Below are 18,889 nucleotides of genomic sequence, written 5' to 3' on the forward strand. Positions count from 1 at the left end.
ATTATTTCTTTCTGAAAAAAAACAAAATATTTAAAGTGCTGGAGGAGGTATCCACTTTTGTTAAGAATAATCAAATCCTTAATATTGAAGAAATGGAGCCAAACAGGTTATTCCTGAAGAGAGAATGAGCTGAATTCCTGGAAAAGGGCTTCTAACACTAAAAATCCTTAAAACAAGTAATTCTCATTATTTGATTGCAGGACTTTTGTTTTCTGAAACAACATATGTGCTCATTAAATAACAGGTTTGTATTAGATGTTAAGCTTCAAAACATATGTAAGTATGTATTTATATTTTAAGCTAAAATATTCATAATGAGGAACATAAAGGGTTAGTTTTACTGTTTTACTATATTGCAGTGAAAGACTTCATTTAAGTGTGTTTTTAAATGTTAAACAAATACTTCCTGTGAGAGAATGTCATTAAATTATACAGAATAGAATTCATCACTTAAAGGCTATATAAGTTAAGTATTGTATTCGATTTGATCAGCTTTGCTTAGTGTATATATTGCTGGGTTAACTGAATGTCAGAATATAGTAACTTGCTAATTAGAAGTGTTAAAGTGCTAGTAATTTTGTTTTCTTTGTTCTGGTGTAACACATTCCTTCCACATGTCATTTATGAAACAACTGACACTTAGGAGAACAAAAGAATGTCCCATTTCTATCAGAATGCTGGATTCTTCCCACACTGAGCTGTCCTAAAGAAAATCTAGGTCAAAATTTCACCAATGTGAGAAATAACACATTTTTTCTTTTCTTAGAAGTGAAGAATTGGCAAGATGAAAGCTATTGGAATGTTTTATACTGAAATGCAACATACAATTTGCTTACATTTTGTATGTTAATATCAAATGTAAATATGCTGTAATGTTATTAACTAATTGTTTATATTGACTGTATATATTAATTGAAAGAAGTAAAGTTAGATATTTGATTAGAACAGGTTAAAAGAACTAATAGGAATGAGAAACTTAGAGGAAATTAGCAGCTACTGTGTGCTGTGAGTTGCCATTTTCATACGGTGTAGACAAATTCTGATGTGATTATGTGAAGTGTAGATAAGAGCAGCAGTTCATAATGGCTAAACTACACATTCAGAATAAACAAGCAGGAATTTTTATATATAGTCAATAATTCTTATAATATTAGAATTAAGAGTAACCATCTTATGAATACCATGCATATACATAAGGAATGCAATATGTGGTGTGTAAGATTAATAAAACAGCGGATCTTGTACTACTGAATGAAAGTTCAATAGTTCAAATCTACATCTACTGAACACACTTTAGAGAAAGCGCTTTTAACTGAAAAAGCGCTTTTGCTAAAGTTCCTAAAATAAACAAAAAAAAAAAGACATAACTAACATTTACACAGGGGGGCAAGCCCCCCTGCACCAGCCCCCACACCCCCCTAATTTTATATTCTCACTCCGAGATCACACTACAGTGGGGAAAAGGGAGTATTCGCTTATCCCCACTGTACTACAATCTCAGCAACAGCCATTCCCCGCTGATTTCTTCTATTTTCTATCATACTTTCACAAAAGTGCTTTTTCGGTGAAAAGCACTTTTGTGAATGTATGACCAGCGGTTTCACTTTCTGTGAAATTGCCATTCGTGCATAAGTATGGTTCCCAAAAGAGCAGTATCAGTAAGTTAATATGTACACATACTATAATCTTTAATAGAGACCTGATGATTAAACAGCTCTTTGATGGTAGATTTTAGAAATACAAGATGTGTATAGTTTCAGGTAGAATAATAGTGGAAAAATAAGACAAAAATATATTTAAATAAATTGCTTTTAAGAAAGATGTCTATTACATATACCTGCATATGGCAGAAATATAAATGTACAAGATCTCATATATATTACATAAAAAATGTATAAAAAATAATTGAAAATATGAAAGCTCAAATTTGAAGCTGGTCATGTGAACTTTAAAGCATTTTACATGTTGTTAGATTCACTAAGACTACCTGAAATAAATAATTTCATAAGTCAAAGCTGAAATTTAAGTGTTTTATTGCTGAATCAGTACATACATTTTGATAGAAATTTAAGTAGATTTTTCAATATGTTTGAATCCCAGAAGGGAGATTGGGATTTGAATTGAACACATTGTAACTTCTGAATACAATATAGACTGCATTTATTTACTCCATAGAAATAGCAACACATTCTCTTTAACATTTGTTGTGTTGAGTGTTACACAAATCTGAAATATGGACACATAATTTATGGATCTAGCAAAAGCTCTGAATAAATTTTTAAAATATGTGTGCATCTTTTAGCATGAAATATATATATATATATATATATATATATATATATATATATATATATATTTATTTATATATATTTATATATGTGCATTGATTTCGCTTTTGTGTTATAGTTTAGTATGATAATATTACCTGTCACCTGTAAGTTTACAGATGTCTTTATCTCTTCAAGTACCACTCTGTTATGCTTATTTATGTAGAGATCTAATTATAGTTGTGTTGAATGAGTGAACAATTTAGGAGTATTTAGTGGGTAATTTGTACTACTATTACATAAGTATATACTACAATTACATAAGTATATAATATGCTATTTGGTGGTGTATTTAATATTTGTGATTAATAGAAGAGGATTATTAAACTTTTATGTAGTAATGGGGGACATAGTTTTAAATGGCAAAATATATAACTAAATTAACAGTCTCTTAATTTTGACCTGTATATAATATTGCATTAATTATTTGTAAGCCACAATAGCTTTTGACTATTTTTTTTCTATTTAAAGAAGAAACATCTTTATTAAATTATCATGTTTTACATAGGCAATCTTACATTTTTAAAAATGAAAAATTATATTAATACAATTTCAGTTGCTAACATTATACATTACAAACCATACTGACACAATTGTAGTTGCAAACATTATACATCACTTGTAATCTATCCAGTGATTGTCAGTCAACCATTACATAGCTCATTCATATCCTGCCTTCTTTTAAACCTTGTACCTCCTCTCCACATGCGTGAATGGACGTGCCTTCACTGAAGGTTGGGTGTCGGGCTGGCAACTTGGCACCATAAAAATATACTGCCAATCATTAGCGGACTGGAGTTCCGCTGTGGCGACCCCTAACCGGGAAAAGCCGAAAAGACAAACAAACCTCCTCTGCATACATTTTTCCCACGATTCCCATTTTTCATTCATCCCTATTGGAAGAATCTGTTTCTCTATTCCCTTGGTGTTTTTGTTCTTAGAATACTTTCTGCTACTTTATGGATATACTATTATGTATGATTATTGTTATTCTCCTTAAATGTATGCATGCAAAATCCCAGTCTCTCCTTGTTTCTTGAGCCCTCCCCTGTTTCATCATCATCATCCCTTTCCACTTCGAATTATAGTTTTCTGCTTGTATAGGAGCCTTAACTCCTTCAATTTGGGTAATCCCAATCTGCCTCGTTCTGTTGGAAGAATCCACTTGTCCCATTTGGCTGTCTTCCTCTCCCAGATAAAACAGTTCAGCTCTTTATTAATTGCTATCCACTTCTCCTCTGACTGATAAAAATATCCCTGACTTGTGTATAAGACAAAAGTTACTAAAAACATTTTAACTGCTTGCATCTTATTCTCCATATTACAGAGCTTCTATTTTCTCAGTTTTTGTATTGTCTTTTGTTTATCCCTAGCTGCCACACCAGAATCATTTTATCATGTTCCCATAAATATGGATATTGCTGAACAAATTTGTGTGTGGGTACATACTTTACTGCTGTTGCCTTTGTTTCAGCTTCATTAATTTTGTATCTTGAAAAGAATTGAAACTATCTCAAAATGTTCCACAACATTGTAATGCCCCCTTCCAGTTTTGCCAGGTATAAAATAATGTCATCTGTATATAGCGCCAGCTTTTCTGACTACCATACTAATTATATCTTTGAATTTCTGAGCCCCTTATTTTCTTTTCCTTTATTGCCCTACGATAAAGATAACAGGACCATGAAAAGGATAGGCAAGAATGTTTACACATCTGCTACATTAGCTTTGAGGACTGTTATCAAACCCATATGTCCAGGTATTTGTTGGCTGTCCTATCCCAGGCTTGTCAGAGTGATTTCTGATCTTCTAGACTCTGAGGATAGAACTTCTCTTTCCCTGTTAGGGACTTCCTGCCATGTGGCCTTTCATTCCATCAAGTGTAGTTATGATGCAGCAGATGCTTCCTCAGTAATGATGAGGTATTGGCTTTGGCTTCAACCATTGCCTGATGATATTAAGGCTAAGTTGATAGATACCAGTCTTGATAATAAACACTTCTTTGATGAAGCTGCTGCTATGTTTGTCCCTTCAGGATAAGGGCAACAATTTACAGGAACTTAAACATGTGTTTGCTTCTCCTGTGCCCACATTTCAGAGAACTTACCCCAATAAACCAGCTTTTGCTCACAGGCAATCTCACCCTCCTCCTAAGGGCAAAAAGGGTGTCAAGAGGGCTCCTCCTGCTAAGGCTACTCAGACTTTAGTGCCTCAGAAAAGCCTCTCTTTTTCCAGATAAACCAGGTGCTGTCTGACTATTCTATTCTTCCCAGTCACCTTCCTCTTTCTTTTCACCTTTTTCTCTCTCCCCCTGTTAGCTTCAGATTGCTAAGGATTCTTAGGTCCTGTCCATTTTTCACCATAGGTACTTCATGGTGTGGAAATCCATTCTACCCTCTTATGGGTATTCCTCAGCCCCCTCAGGAGCAATTCTTCTTTTTTCCAGAGGCTCTTTGGGACCTTTTGACTCAGGGTACTATTCAAGAGGTGCCTGTGTCCTAAAGGGGGAGGGGCTTTTACTCCAGGATGTTTAGTACAAAGAAAAGAGGGTACTTTGAGGCCAATTTTAGACCTTTCTCATCTAAACACTTTTCTGAAGGTGCCCTCATTTCAAATGTAGTCCCTTCAGACTTTGTTTCCTCTTTTGCTTCTTCAGGCTTATGCAGTGTCTATGGATCTCAAGGATGCTTATCTCCATATTCCAATCCATTCCTTTTCAGGAAGTTTTTGCATTTCTTTGTTGCTTCCTGGCATTTTCAGTTTTCTGCTTTGCCCTTTGGCCTTTCTACTGCCCCAAGGGTATTCACCATATGCCTTGCTTCTGTGATTGCCTTTTCAGGATTCAGGGGATCCAAGTATTTCCTTACTTGGACGACCTCCTGTTTCAGGCATTCTCTCCAGAGATTCTGTTTCAAAATCTTCATTTTGTCATTTCCCTTCTGCAAAGCCTGGGGTTCACAATAAACTTCAAAAAGTCTTTTTTCTGATTCCTTCTCAAGACCATGTTTTTCTTGGATGCAAGATTCAGGCAATGCCTGTGCTGGCATCCTTGCCTCCTCCCAAGGCCATGACACTCATTTCTTCCTTTTAATCTCTTCCTCTGGCCTGTGTTACAGCCATGCAGTTTCTGAGAGCTGTGGGATTCATGGCATCCAGTAACCCTATGCTCCCTCTGGCCATACTCCACATGGGAAAGTTTCAGTGGTTTCTGAAGTCAGTTTGACTTCAATGTGCACTTCCCATAGAATTTGTACTTCCTCTTCTACCTTGTCTCAAGAAGGAGCTTCATTGGTGGATCTACCAGTTGTCTCTAAATCCAGAGCTTCCTTTTCATCCCCTACTTCCCTCTCAGGAGCTGATATCAGGTGCTTCAGACATGGGATGGGGAGCAACTTCTGGCTCCCTAAAGGTGCAGGGGATGTGGTCACCTCTTCAACAGAAAGAGCACATCAGTGTTAAAGATGAGAGCTCTTCTTCTGGTGCTCCAGGCTTTGCATCTTCTTTTCTGCTCAGGACCTCTCAAGGTATTCACAGACAATACCATAGTGATGTGGTATGTAAACAGAGTGGAACAAGATCGTATCTTTTTTGCCAGTTGGCACTCCTGGCATGGAATTTTGCTGTCCAGCATGACTCTTCAGGCAGTTTACATTCCTTCAGGTCAAAACATTGTGGCAAACACTCTGAAAAGGTCCTTAATTCAATCCCCCAAATGGATACTTCACAGGGATGTGTATCTGGACATTGTCCACCAGTGGGGTACTCCTCAAATAGATCTATTTGCATCCCCTCTGAGCAGGCAACTTCCTCTATTTTGTGCCAGAGGTCTGGGTCCTCTGGTGTGGAAGGTTGGACGCCTTCTCTTTTTCTTGGAAGGGGATGTTTCTTTATGCTTTCCCTCCCCTTCTCCTCATTCCAAAAGTTCTGTTCAAAGTTTAACAGGATTCTCCCAAAATCTTGTTGGTAGCTTCATTTTGACCGAGACAACATTGGTTCACTCTTCTGCATTTAGCCATGGGCAATCATCAGAAGTTCATAGGTAGGTACTAGGCTATCAGCCCAAGGGCCTATGTAAGCCTAGCTAACAAGGTTCCCTGGCTTACGCCACCCAAGAAAGTTATTTTCCTGTGCCACTGTCAATCAGAGACACAGAAGTGATCCCCAGGGTGTATTTCCTATTTCGGAACAATAAGCTTTTACCTAGGTTTCGTCCGTAACGACGAACTTCATCAGAATGCATCATCACATTGTTTAATCCAGTTTAAATACAGTTTAAATTCATCTGTTAGTATATTAACATAGTATTTATATCATTAGTTTGCTTTTTATATATAAAACACATAATTTTACAATGTATGCTACCAATGCATTCAAACTCATCTGTCAATATATCAATACAATATTATTATCATTAATTAGTGTACGTCATATACTCAACAGTATTTTTATATAGGATCTTAACTTGTTTTGTTAGTAATTATGAGACATATATCATTTGTTAATTGATTAAATAAACTTTCTGTATTTAAACTGGTTTAAACAATGTGATGATGCATTCGTTTGTTTTATAACTGGTGTTTCTTGGAGATATTCTACTTGCAACTGGAATACCTATTTTACATCAATTGTTCAAGTTGGTTCCTTGCTTTCCACATTTTTACTTGTCAGTGTTCGTAATTTTGGTTCTGTATTTCCTATTTCCCTTCCACTCATCAAGATTTTTCTTGCAGAGTGCTAATGAAGAACTTTGCTTGACATAGATGGGTAGCCTGTTCCAGAGTATGGGAAGTCTCTGGGACAGGAATCTATCCCTCCAGCATGTCCTGTTTATTGTCGTGCAAGGTTTAGGTCCCTAGAGCATGTAGCTCGGAGGGATTGGGATTTCTTTAGGTGTAGCATGTCCAACAGCTCTGGGTTTGACATAGCTTTATATGTTACGCAGAGATCACCTTGGAGTAGGTGGTATGCTACAGAGTAAAGCTGGAGTTTTTTGAGGCGGTCAGTGTTAGGCATTTGTTTGAGGCCAATAATCCTCTTTGTGAGGTACTTCTGTGGCCTTTCCAGCTGCTGCAGATGTCTTGTGAGGTACCTTCCAAAAGGGGTGTTGTACTCTATAATGGGTCTAATGAGTGTCGAGTAGAGGGGAACAATGACCTCTTTTTTCCTGGATGAGAACCCTTTTATGATGAGGTGTGCCACATAGAAGGACTTCCTGACTACTGTGGCGATGTGACTATCAAAGAAGAGACTGCTGTCCACCTGGGTCCCAAGGTCTCTTATCACGCATTCAGTGTTAAGTAGATTGCTGCCTATGTGGTAGTTCATGGGTACAGAGTTTTTACCAAAGGGGATGACACTGCACTTTTTGGCATTGAGCTTGAGGCCATGGCACTGACACTAGGCATATGTCTCAGTGAGGCCCTTCTGTAGGATGTCCACATCATTTGGGGACATGACTATGGCTCCTAGTTTGCAATCATCTGCGAGCTTCATTAGCCATAGGCCTTCTGTGTTAGCCTGTACTTCAGAAAAGTAGATACCAAACAGGAGAGGTCCCAGGATGGAACCCTGTGGTACTCCACTTGTCCACTTGTCACTTCTTTGAGGTCAGATTTGGAGTCTGCAACTTTTACAGTGTGGGTTCTGTCAGTGAGACAGTTGGCAACCCATCTTGTGACATAGGGATTTATACCTAGTTTAGTGAGTTTAGCTATAATTCCAGAATGGGGGATGGTGTTGAAAGCCTTGGCGAGGTCAAGATAGGCTGTGTGAACCACCTTACCCTCATCTACGCTTTGGTGACTGCCTCAAAGAAGTCAATCAGATTCTGGAGGCATGATCTGCCTTTCACAAACCTGAAATGGGTGGGATCCAGAGTTTGGAGGTTACCAATGTCTTTGTTTATGAGTTCCATGATGATAAGTTCCATCAGGCTAATAGGTTGATAGTTCCCAGGATCAGTGGTGGCTCCCCCTTGTGGAGTGGGATAACTGTTGCTGTGCGCCATTCCGTGGGCACAAAGCCTGATGCAAGGCTGTTATTGAACATGGTGCTTAAGTGGGTAGCCAGTTCGTTCTGAAATTCATGTAAAACACAGCCTGGGATGTTGTCCGGTCCCATGGATGCTGTGTTTTTGGCTTTAGAGAGTGCAGCTTTTACTTGCATAGTTGTGATTACAGGGACTCTGCATTCTTCATGTATAGATATGGGCCCTTTAGGGGGTGAGAGGGGGTAAAGTTAGCACTGAATCTATCTGCCAGGAGGTTGGCAATATCAGTTGCTTCTGTAATTTTCGTGCCTTTGTGCTGTAACTCAGAGCAGATCTGGGTATTGCCATCAAGATTCTTGACATAGCTATAGAATGCTTTGTGGTTGTCCTTGGAATTAGTGGCAATTTTGTTTTCGTAGCTAACTTTGGAGTATCTTATAAGGGATCTCAGCTTCTTACTGAGGCTGACCAGGGAGCTCCTCCACTCATGGGATTTTACTCTCTTTTGCAACAGTTTCTTCCTTCTGTTGTACAGTTTGTTTATGGCAGGGGACCACCAGATTGGCTTCCTTTTTTTAGAGGATAGCGTCTTGGTTCTGTTTGAGATAGCATGATCCATGCACTCGTGTAAGTGCTTGTAGAGTGCATTTGTGTAGGATTCAGCAGTTGTAACTGTATGTCGATCTGCATGGGTGTCATGAAGTTCACCACTTCTGTCTTAAGAAGCATGAAGTTGGTTTTGGAGAAATGTTTTACTGTAGTTTCCCTAATGGGGGATGGGGACGGGATGTGGATATCAAGGGTGATTAGCTTATGGTCAGATCAGACCAACTAGGAGTTGACTTCAGGTGTGGAACTCATGTTGGTAATGACTAGGTCTAGGATATTGTTGCCCCTTGTGGGGGTGTGGATAAGTTGATCTAGGGCATTGGAGTTTATGAATTCCAGAAAGTGTTGAGCTAAGTAGTTTTCCCAGTTAATGGTGGGATAATTGAAGTCGCCCATTATTAGGGTGTTTGGTTGAACCCTAATATTTTCCAGTACATCAAGAAAAGAGGAGTGGGAATCCTGGGGCATGGTGGGGGATCTGTAGCAAGCTACAATTTGGATTTCAGTTTTGCCCAGAGTTAATTGCACTTGGATAACCTCGGATGCATTATGCTGAACAACTAGCCTGGAAGTGTGGATATTGTTAATGAATATGGACACACCTCCGCCTTTGGTGTTTCGGTCCAGGTTACATGGCCGAAAAGTGTGGTATGAGTTATAGCCTGGTAGTGCAGGGGTGCTCTCTGGAGCCTTAAACCAGGTCTCAGTCACTGCACAGATATCGATGTTCTCCATTTTAAGGAGTGTCTTGAGTGAGTGCATTTTGAGATTTAGACTTCTAGCATTGAATAGCATTGCCCTCAGTTTTTGCTTGCCTGTTCCTGTTATGGTGGTGAATTTGTTATTTGAACCCTGCCTAAAAAGGCACTATAGGGGCAGCAAGAGCCTTAGCCAGTATCCGGAATCACAGGGGCGACAGGTGCAGGCCATCTGTGGCAAAGCATCATGGTCTGTCGACCATGTCATCCCAAGTAGACAGATACTGGATCTCCTTAGAATGACGCCAGAAGCTTAACCAATTGTTGACGTCAGTCATTTTTTCCCTGTACTGCAGTATCATTCTGGGCAATGGCAGAATGCTACTCAGGGCTAGGGCCATACCTGCCTGGGCTACAAGATTGGAGAGCTCTTCCATGTCTCTTTTCATGTAGTCCAGTGAGGTACGTCTCAGGTCATTCACACCAACGTGGACAATGACAGAGTCATATTTGTACTTGTTGTGGAGTGACCTGAGTGCGTGTGCTATGTGGCAGATCCTGGCACCTGACAGGCAGCTGACAGTAACCTTCTCCTTGTTTAGCCTGGTGAGTGGGACATCAGAGTGCCTGACTATAGAGTCACCTATGACTAGTGTGTTGGGTACATTGTTTTGCCTTATTGGCTGTGGTTGAGTGGCACACTGAGTCTGTGGGCTATGTGTCATTTGGGTTGTGTTGGGGGATGGAGGTTATGGTGGACCTACTCACCCAGGATAAGGGATCTGTCATTCATCCCCCATCCACTCTTCAGCTGATACTGTGGGTGATAGGATTTTGATTCCAAATAGACACCTTTTTTCTGAGGACGTGCTTACAGTCCTGCAGGAGGCAAGAAACTCAATACTAGGAAGTTCTATTTATCCAAGTGGAAGAGGTTTTCTGTTTGTTGTCTTTCTCAAAATGGCCACAGTGGTGCAGTGGTTAGCATTGCTGCCTCACAGCAAGAGGTTTTCTGGTTCAATTCTCGGCTGAGGTGCCTTCTGTGCAGAGTCTGCATGTCCTCCCTGTGGTCGTGTGGGTTTCCTCCGCGTGCTCCGGTTTCCTCCCACATCTCAAAAGACATGCAGTAGGTGAATTGGATACTCTAAATTAGCCCTAGGTGTGAGTGTGTGCGTGTGTGTGCCTTCTGTGGAAGGTTGGGCGCCGGGCTGGCAACTCAACACCGTAAAACTCCACTGCCAATCATGAGCGGACAGATGATCCGCTGTGGCGACCCCTAACCGGGAAAAGCCAGAAGAAGAAGAAGTCTTTCTCAAAACATGGATCTGCTTTACGTGGATACTGCTTTGGTTCTCTCTTATCTGTGTGAATTTCTGAATGCTGGTTCGGTTTATTCTTCTATTAAGGGTCATTTATGAGCTATATATGCTTGCCTGCCTTTATCTCTTCTTTTAGCTTTTAGATTTTAGGCTAAACAATTCCTAAAAGGCATCCTTCATATTAGGCCTCACAGAAAACCTGTTCTTCCTCCCTGGGATCTTAATTTTATTTTGGAAAAATTGACTGTGGTTTCTTTTGAGCCTGCAGCTTCAGCTTCCTTGCAATATTGCTCTTGGAAGACTGTACTTTTATTAGCCCTTACATCTGCCAAACGGGTGTCTAAGCTTTCAAGCCCTTATGGCTTGTCCTCCTTTTTTTTTTTTTTTCCATAAGGACAGGGTATCCTTGCATACTAATCCTTCTTTTATGCCCAAGGTGGTGAATGAGTTGTCCCTTATCTCATTCACTCCAATGGAACTCAGGATGTTTGCACTGTTTCTTCCAATGGGCGGAGCCTAATCCTTTTGACAGAATCAAATTATATCCTCACATTTCAAGCAAATATATTGCTGGAACCAAAGGGGTAATGAAAGAAGTATACATGGCAAACCCTTAGCACAAACTACATGTATAGTGGCAGTATTCTTTAGGTTCTAGGTCTTAAACTAAATTGTATATATCTGCCATGGCTTAGTGGTAAATCATTTTGTGTATGGTGTGCAGGGTCCTGGGTTTGAGCCTTGCATTGGCTGTTTGCTTATGAGTGAATTTAAGTACACTTTTATCTGCACATTTTCATATAGTAGTGCTTTTTATTTATTTTTTCACTGAATATTAATTGAATTGAAAATTTTGGTATGTGTCTGTACAGAGAACTTGTTATAAGTTAGCCATTGGTAGCAGTAGGGGGTAGTTTCATTTATTATATATTCTGTGTGTTTAGCTCCTAGCCTAGAGGGCTTCTCTTACCATATAAGTGTTACATCTTGTGTTATTTCTGCTAAAATATCTGAGCTGTGGCTGGCTAAGACAACTGGACGTATAAGAGAATTTAAGTACACTTTTATCTGCACTTTTTCATATAGTAGTGCATTTTATTTATTTTTTTTCACTGAATGTTAATTGAATTGAAAATTTTGGTCTCTGTGTCTATACAGAGAACTTGTTAGAAGTTAGCCATTGGTAGCAGTGGGGGGGTTTCATTTCTTTGATATTCTGTGTGTTTAGCTTCTAGCCTAGAGGGCTTCTCTTGCCATATAAGTGTTACATCTTGTGTTATTTCTGCTAAAATATCTGAGCATTGGCTGGCTAAGATCTATATGCAGTCAACTGGACATATAAGTGAATTTAAGTACACTTTTATCTGCACTTTTTCATATAGTACTGCATTTTATTTATTTATTTTTTCATTGAATATTGTGGGCTCTGTGTCTCTACAGTTAGTTCCCCACCCTCCATCGCTGTTCTTGTTTTGGTGTTAATCTTGCTGGCTTTGAAATTGCCTGCCCGTCTTGTAAATTTGTATTTGGATACTCCTTCTGGGCCCATCTCATTTGCTCACTTAACCGAGTGCAGTGAGATCATATTCTGATTTCAGGCACTCCTACTAGTCCCATCGCTTCAGCTGTATCCACTGTGTACAAAGAGAGCATTTGGGAAGGACAACCCTGTGGCCTCTTAATCCTGCTCTATTCCCTCCCTCAAAAAAAAAAAAAAACAAAATATATATATATATATATATATATATATATATATATATATATATATATATTTTTTTTTTATTCAGCTATTCTTATTGTAACTGTCTTCGTTTGCTGTTCTGCATGCTGTTATCTGCTCAGTTGCTCTTACTCTGCACTTATTACTACTTGTTAGTAGACTTCTAATTTACTGCCTTCTGCACTTGTTTTTAGTCATTTGTTAATTTAATTGCATTTATTTAAACTGTATTTGCCGTATTATTGCAACACACTCAAGTGTGTTAGCCTGCACTGCATTTGAATTGTATATACTGCTGTTTTAGCTGCTTTTCTGTAAAAACAAAAAAATTCCAAGCTTGTTCGCTCTTTCCTGTAACTAGCCTAGTCCAGATACAGACTTGCTGTATCCAGGACTGTTGGTAAGCTTCTGAGCCCCCCAAGCCTTTTTGTGTTAGAGGGAAGCCCTTCTAGCTTATCAGTAGGAGTGGTAAGCACTAGGTAGCCTATCTACCACAAGAGGAGTGGGTTTTAGCTCAGAAATTATAGTTTGTTGGCCGTTTGGGCAGTTTTTCCATCTCTTTCAACTTTCTGGTTTAAAAGCCTGCATTTGCATTTGTTCCCCGCCTTTCCTGTAACTAGTTTAGTCCAGGTACAGATTTGCTGTATCCAGGACTCTTTGTAAGCTTCTGAGCCCCCAAAGCCTTTCTGTGTTAGAAGAAAGCCTTCTAGCTTATCAGTGGGAGTGGTAAGTACTAGGTAGCCTATCTAGCACAAGAGGAGTGATTCCTGGCCCAGAAATTGTAGCTTATTGGCCGTTTGGGCAGTTTTTTCCATCTCTTTCAACTTTCTGGTTTAAAAGCCCAGATTTGCACTTGTTTCCCACCTTTCCTGTAACTAGTCTAGTCCAGATACAGAGCTGCTGCATTCAGGACTGTTGGTAAGCTTCTGAGCCCCCCCAAGCTTTCTGTGTTGGAGGGAAGTCTTCTAGCTTATCAGTGGGAGTGGTAAGCACTAGGTAGCCTGTCTACCACAAGAGGAGTGGATTCTGACCCAGAAATTGTAGTTTATTGACCATTTGGGCAGTTTCTCGATCTGTTTCAACTTTCTGGTTTAAAAGTCCACATTTGTGCTTGTTTCCCACCTTTCCTGTAACTAATCTAGTCCAGATACAGATTTGTTTTATCCAAGACTGTTTGTAAGCTTCTGAGCAGTGCCAAAGTCTGTTCTTAACTTTTCCCTCAGATCTTCTAGTTCTCTCCTCTCCTGCACTTTTACTAGCTTGTTAGTTTAGCACTTTACCAGACAAAAGTGCTACCAGCACTAAACGTTCTACAAGGAAACAGCTCCAGTACTTATTAATGCCCAACCCTCCAGGCATGTCTAAAGGTTATTTCCCTGTGCTTTCCCCTATTAACCTGGTGAACTTGGGCATCCTGAGGCAATGTAGCAACTGCCTCATGCACACTGACAACCCTCTCCTCTTACCCCCCCAACACTCAGACTTGTGAGAGATACACTTATATATCCAAATTGGAAGCCACGCACTCTCCAGCCAAGACCAAAATTGCTGGTCAAGAGGAGAAGGTCAAAACTTGCACCACACCACATGGAACACATAGCCCTCAAGAACACACACCAGCATTGCCTTCACATAAAAACACAACCACACACCCATCTTTGTGGAAGCTCTCAATAAAAATCTAACCAAATAACAGAGACCTCCAAGGCAAAAACGCACTCGACCACCACAACACTAATCATGAGACACATAACTCTCCTAAACAATGTGCCACTCAACCAAAGCTCCTGAGGCAAAACAGTATGCCCAACACACTAGTCATAGATAACCCAATAGTGAGGCACACTGATGTCCCACTCACTAGGTTGAATAAGGAGAAAAAAACAGTCAGCTGCCTGTCAGGTATTAGGATCCACCACATAACACATGCACTCAGGTCCCTCAACAACAGGTACAAATACGACTCTGTCATTGTACATGTGGGTGTGAATGACCTGAGACGTACCTCCCTGGGCTACATGAAAAGAGACATGGAGGAGCTCTCGGATTATGTAGCCCAGGCGAGTATGACCCTAGCCCTGAGCTGCATCCTACCATCACCCAGAATTATACCACAGTACAAGCAGAAAATGATTGATTTCAACAATTGGCTAAGTTTCTGGTGCCATTCTAAGGGGATCCAGTATCTGTCTGCCTGGGATGACATGATTGACAGACCTTTATACTTTGCCATAGATGGCCTGCATCTGTCACCCCTGCAGTTCCGAATACTGGCCAAGGCTCTTGCCACCCCTATAGTGCCTTTTTTAGTTGGTGTTCCAAAGACCAAATTACCACTGTAACAGCTACAAACAAATGCAATTGAGGGTCATGCTGCTCAACGCTAGAAATCTAAATCTCAAAATGCACTCGCTTGAAGTACTCCTTAAAATGGAGAACATTGACATTTGTGCTGTAACAGAGACCTGTTTTAAGGCAGCAGAAAGCACCCCTGCACTATGAGGCTACAACTCATTTCACACCTTTTGGTCCCTGAACTTGGACTGAAGCTCCATAGGCTGTGGTGTCTCCATATTCATAAAGGATGTGCACACCACCAGACTGGTAGCCCAACATAATGCATCAGAGATACTTCAGGTGCAGCTAACATTGGGTAAGACAGCGATTCAGGTCATAGCCTGCTATAGGTCCCCAGCCATGTCCCAAGATTCACACTCCACAGCCCTAAGCACCATGGAGAATATTAGGGTCCAACCTAACACTCTCATACTGAGCGACTTCAACTACCCCTCCATTAACTGGGAAAACTACTCATGTACCAATACACTTGCCCAACGCTTTCTGGAATTCATTAATTCCAATGCCCTGGACCAATTAATTCTTCCCCCCATTAGAGGTAGCAACATCCTTGACCTGGTCATTACTAACATGGGCGACCATTGTTCCACACCAATAGTCAACTCCTCCCTGTTTAGATCCAATCACAAGCTAATCACCTTGGAAATCCACATCCTTCCCACCCCCACCCCACAACAAAGGTAACCACCATGAAAAACTTCTCCAAAGCTAACTTTGGGCTCCTAAAAACAGAGGTAGCTAACTTCACGGCACCCATGCAAATGGAGAATAGTTGCATGACCGCCATATCATACACCAATGCACTGCACAAGCACATACACAAATGCATGGATCTCGCCATACCCAATAGAACTAAGACGCTCTCCTCAAAAAAAGGAAGCCAATCTGGTGGTCCCTTGCCATAAACAAACTCTACAACAGGAGGAGGAAACTGATGCAGAATAAGGTGAAGTCCCAAGACTGGAAAGACTCCCTTATCAGCCTCAGCAAAAGGTTGAGATCTCTCATCAAATCCTCTAAAGCTAGCTATGAAAACAGAATTGCAGCAGATAGTAAAGACAACCACAAGGCCTTCTATAGTTATGTAAATAATCTCCATGGCAATACCCAGATTTGCTCTGAGCTACTGCACAATGGTATCTCCTATACCGAGCCAACATATATTGCAAATATACTGGTGAGCAGATTCAGTGCTAACTTTACCCCTCTCTTTCCCCCAAAGAACCAATCACAATACCAGTAGATTGCCAGGCACTCAGTATTACTGCTGCACAAGTTAAAACAGCACTGTCCAAGGCCAAGAATACAGATTCTATGAGACCTGACAGTATCCCTGGCTGTGTTCTACATGAATTACAGAGTGAACTGGCACCTCACCTGTGTGCCCTGTTCAATCACAGCCTCACCTCAGGCTTTGTCCCCACCGAATGGCACACTGCTACATTCTTCCATCTCCACAAAGGAGAAGCAACTACAGACCCTGGGAACTATCGTCCCATTAGCCTGATGAGTCTGATATGTAAAGCTATGGAACGCATCATCATGGACCTAATAAACAAGGATATAGGGAATCTCTAAACTCTGGATCCTACACAGTTTGGTTTTGTGAAGGGTAGATCATACCTGCTCATCTTGGTCAACTTCTTTGAGTCAGTCACCAGAGCTGTGGATGAAGGTAAGATGGTTCATACAGCCTACATTGATCTGGCCAAGGCCTTTGATACCATTCCCCACTCAGGAATTATAGAAAAACTTACTAAGCTAGGCATCAATCCCTATATCACTAGGTGAGTTGGAAACTGGCTCACAGATAGAACCCACAGTGTGAAAGTAGCTGACTCCAAGCCAGACTGCCGACCAGTCACAAGTGGAGTCCCACAGGGTTTGGTCCTGGGTCCTCTCCTGTTTGGTATCTACTTCTCTGAAGTCCAGGCCAACACGAAGGGACTCTGGCTGACAAAGTTCGCAGATGATTGCAAGTTGAGAGCTATTATTAACTCCCCAAGTGATGCTGACATCCTACAGAAAGGCCTCAATTAGACCAATGACTAGTGTCAGAACCATGGCCTTAAGTTTAATGCCAAAAATGTGTTTTCATCCCCTTTGGGCAAAACCCGGTTCCCTTGAATTACCACATTGATGGTAGTCCACTGAACATGGAAGGCATTATAAGAGATCTGGGAACACAGGTTGACAGCAACCTCTCTTTTGACCACCACGTTGCCACTGTGGTCAGAAAGTCCTTCTATGTGGCACATCTCATTACTAAGGGTTTTGCATCCAGGAAGAAAGAGGTCATTGTCTCCCTCTACTCTTCCCTCATTAGGCCAGTCATTGAGTACAATGCCCCATTTGGCATGTACCTCACTAGACACCTGCACCAACTGGAGAGGCTGCAAAAGTACCTCACAAAGAGGATCCTAGGCCTTAAACACTTGTCCTATATGGACAGACTCAAAAAACTCTAACTATTCTCTGTCTCATATCGCCTACTTAGAGGTCATCTCTGCTTAACTTAAAAAGCCATGTCTGACCCAGCTCTGTTAGAAATGCTACATCTAAAGAAATCACAATCTCTCCACACCACACATTCCAGAGACCTCAACCTCACTACCACAATCAACAGAACATGCAGGAGGGACAGGTTTATAACCCATAGACTGCCCATGCTATGGAATAGACTTCCCATACATGTCAAGCAGAGCACCTCACTGGCCCTCTTCAAGAGAAATCTTGATGAGTGAATGGGAAATAGAAAATTCACCCCGGGGATACTCCAGTGGTTCTACTCGACAGAGGCACTAGGAACTGAGGTTGGGTGGCACGATGCCAGGAAAATCCTGTGGGCTAGGCTTGTAAAGGCTCCAGGGCCATTAGCCTAGTACTCACCTATGAACCTATGATAATTCACAGTAAACACAGTCACTATTATGTTTATAATATTTTGTAAACAACTTACAATATCTCAGCAACCACCCGAGTTACAACATACTATCAGCAGCATTTTATTCATTTATCTGAGAACTTTCAGGTGAGGCTAAGAAGTTCTGTCTGTGTTACTTGGTTGTTGAGATATTTAGAAAAATGTGAACATTATTATCTATATAAATTAATATCATGGAAACAACAGTTAATATATCTTTACCTACACTAGGCAGAGGTCAAATATTAATGCAGTTGAGTTTGGCATTTTGTAAGTTTTAAGACGAAATATTTTAATACCTTGTACATAGCATTGTTTTTGAATTATTGATACAGATATGAACAAGTAATATTTGATGCCTAGAGGCGTCAGTAGGAGTTAACTGCAGATGCATCTGGAGGCATCACATGGATGTAATGAGTTAAGCAGTCCTCACTTACACACCTTTTTCTATTCTCTGCAATCTGCCAGTGAGAAAGTTCTGTACACTTTGGATGTGCATAGACAACTCAGATTCTATTGGAATAAGACTAAGTTTATTAGGAAATCTGATCACCTCTTTGCTTCCTTTCATCCTAGATCCTTATGATTATCTGTGTCCAAGCATATTGTTTCTTCATGGATCTCAAAAGCTATATCTTTTTGTTGTTCCTTTCATAGTAAGAGTCTTCCTTATTCTGTTAAGGCTCATTCTTCTTGGGGTGTGGTTTCTTTTGGTGCTTTTTTCAAGGGTCTGGATACTAGCTCTATTCTTGAGGCAGCTACCTGTACTCTGTGCATACATTTACCAAGCATTACAAGTTGGACAGAATCTCCAGAGCTAGGGCTGGTTTTGCTGGGGCCATCCTTCATGGATTCCTACAGGGCTCTGCAGCTCCTTCCTCCTCCAATATATTTTCTGAGCTTTGGAATTCTCCCTAATGTAAAGAATACTTCAGAAGTGAAA

The sequence above is a fragment of the Protopterus annectens genome, chromosome 11.part0 (assembly GCF_019279795.1).
Source record: "Protopterus annectens isolate FY-2018-M chromosome 11.part0, PAN1.0, whole genome shotgun sequence".
Lineage (NCBI taxonomy): Eukaryota > Metazoa > Chordata > Ceratodontiformes > Protopteridae > Protopterus > Protopterus annectens.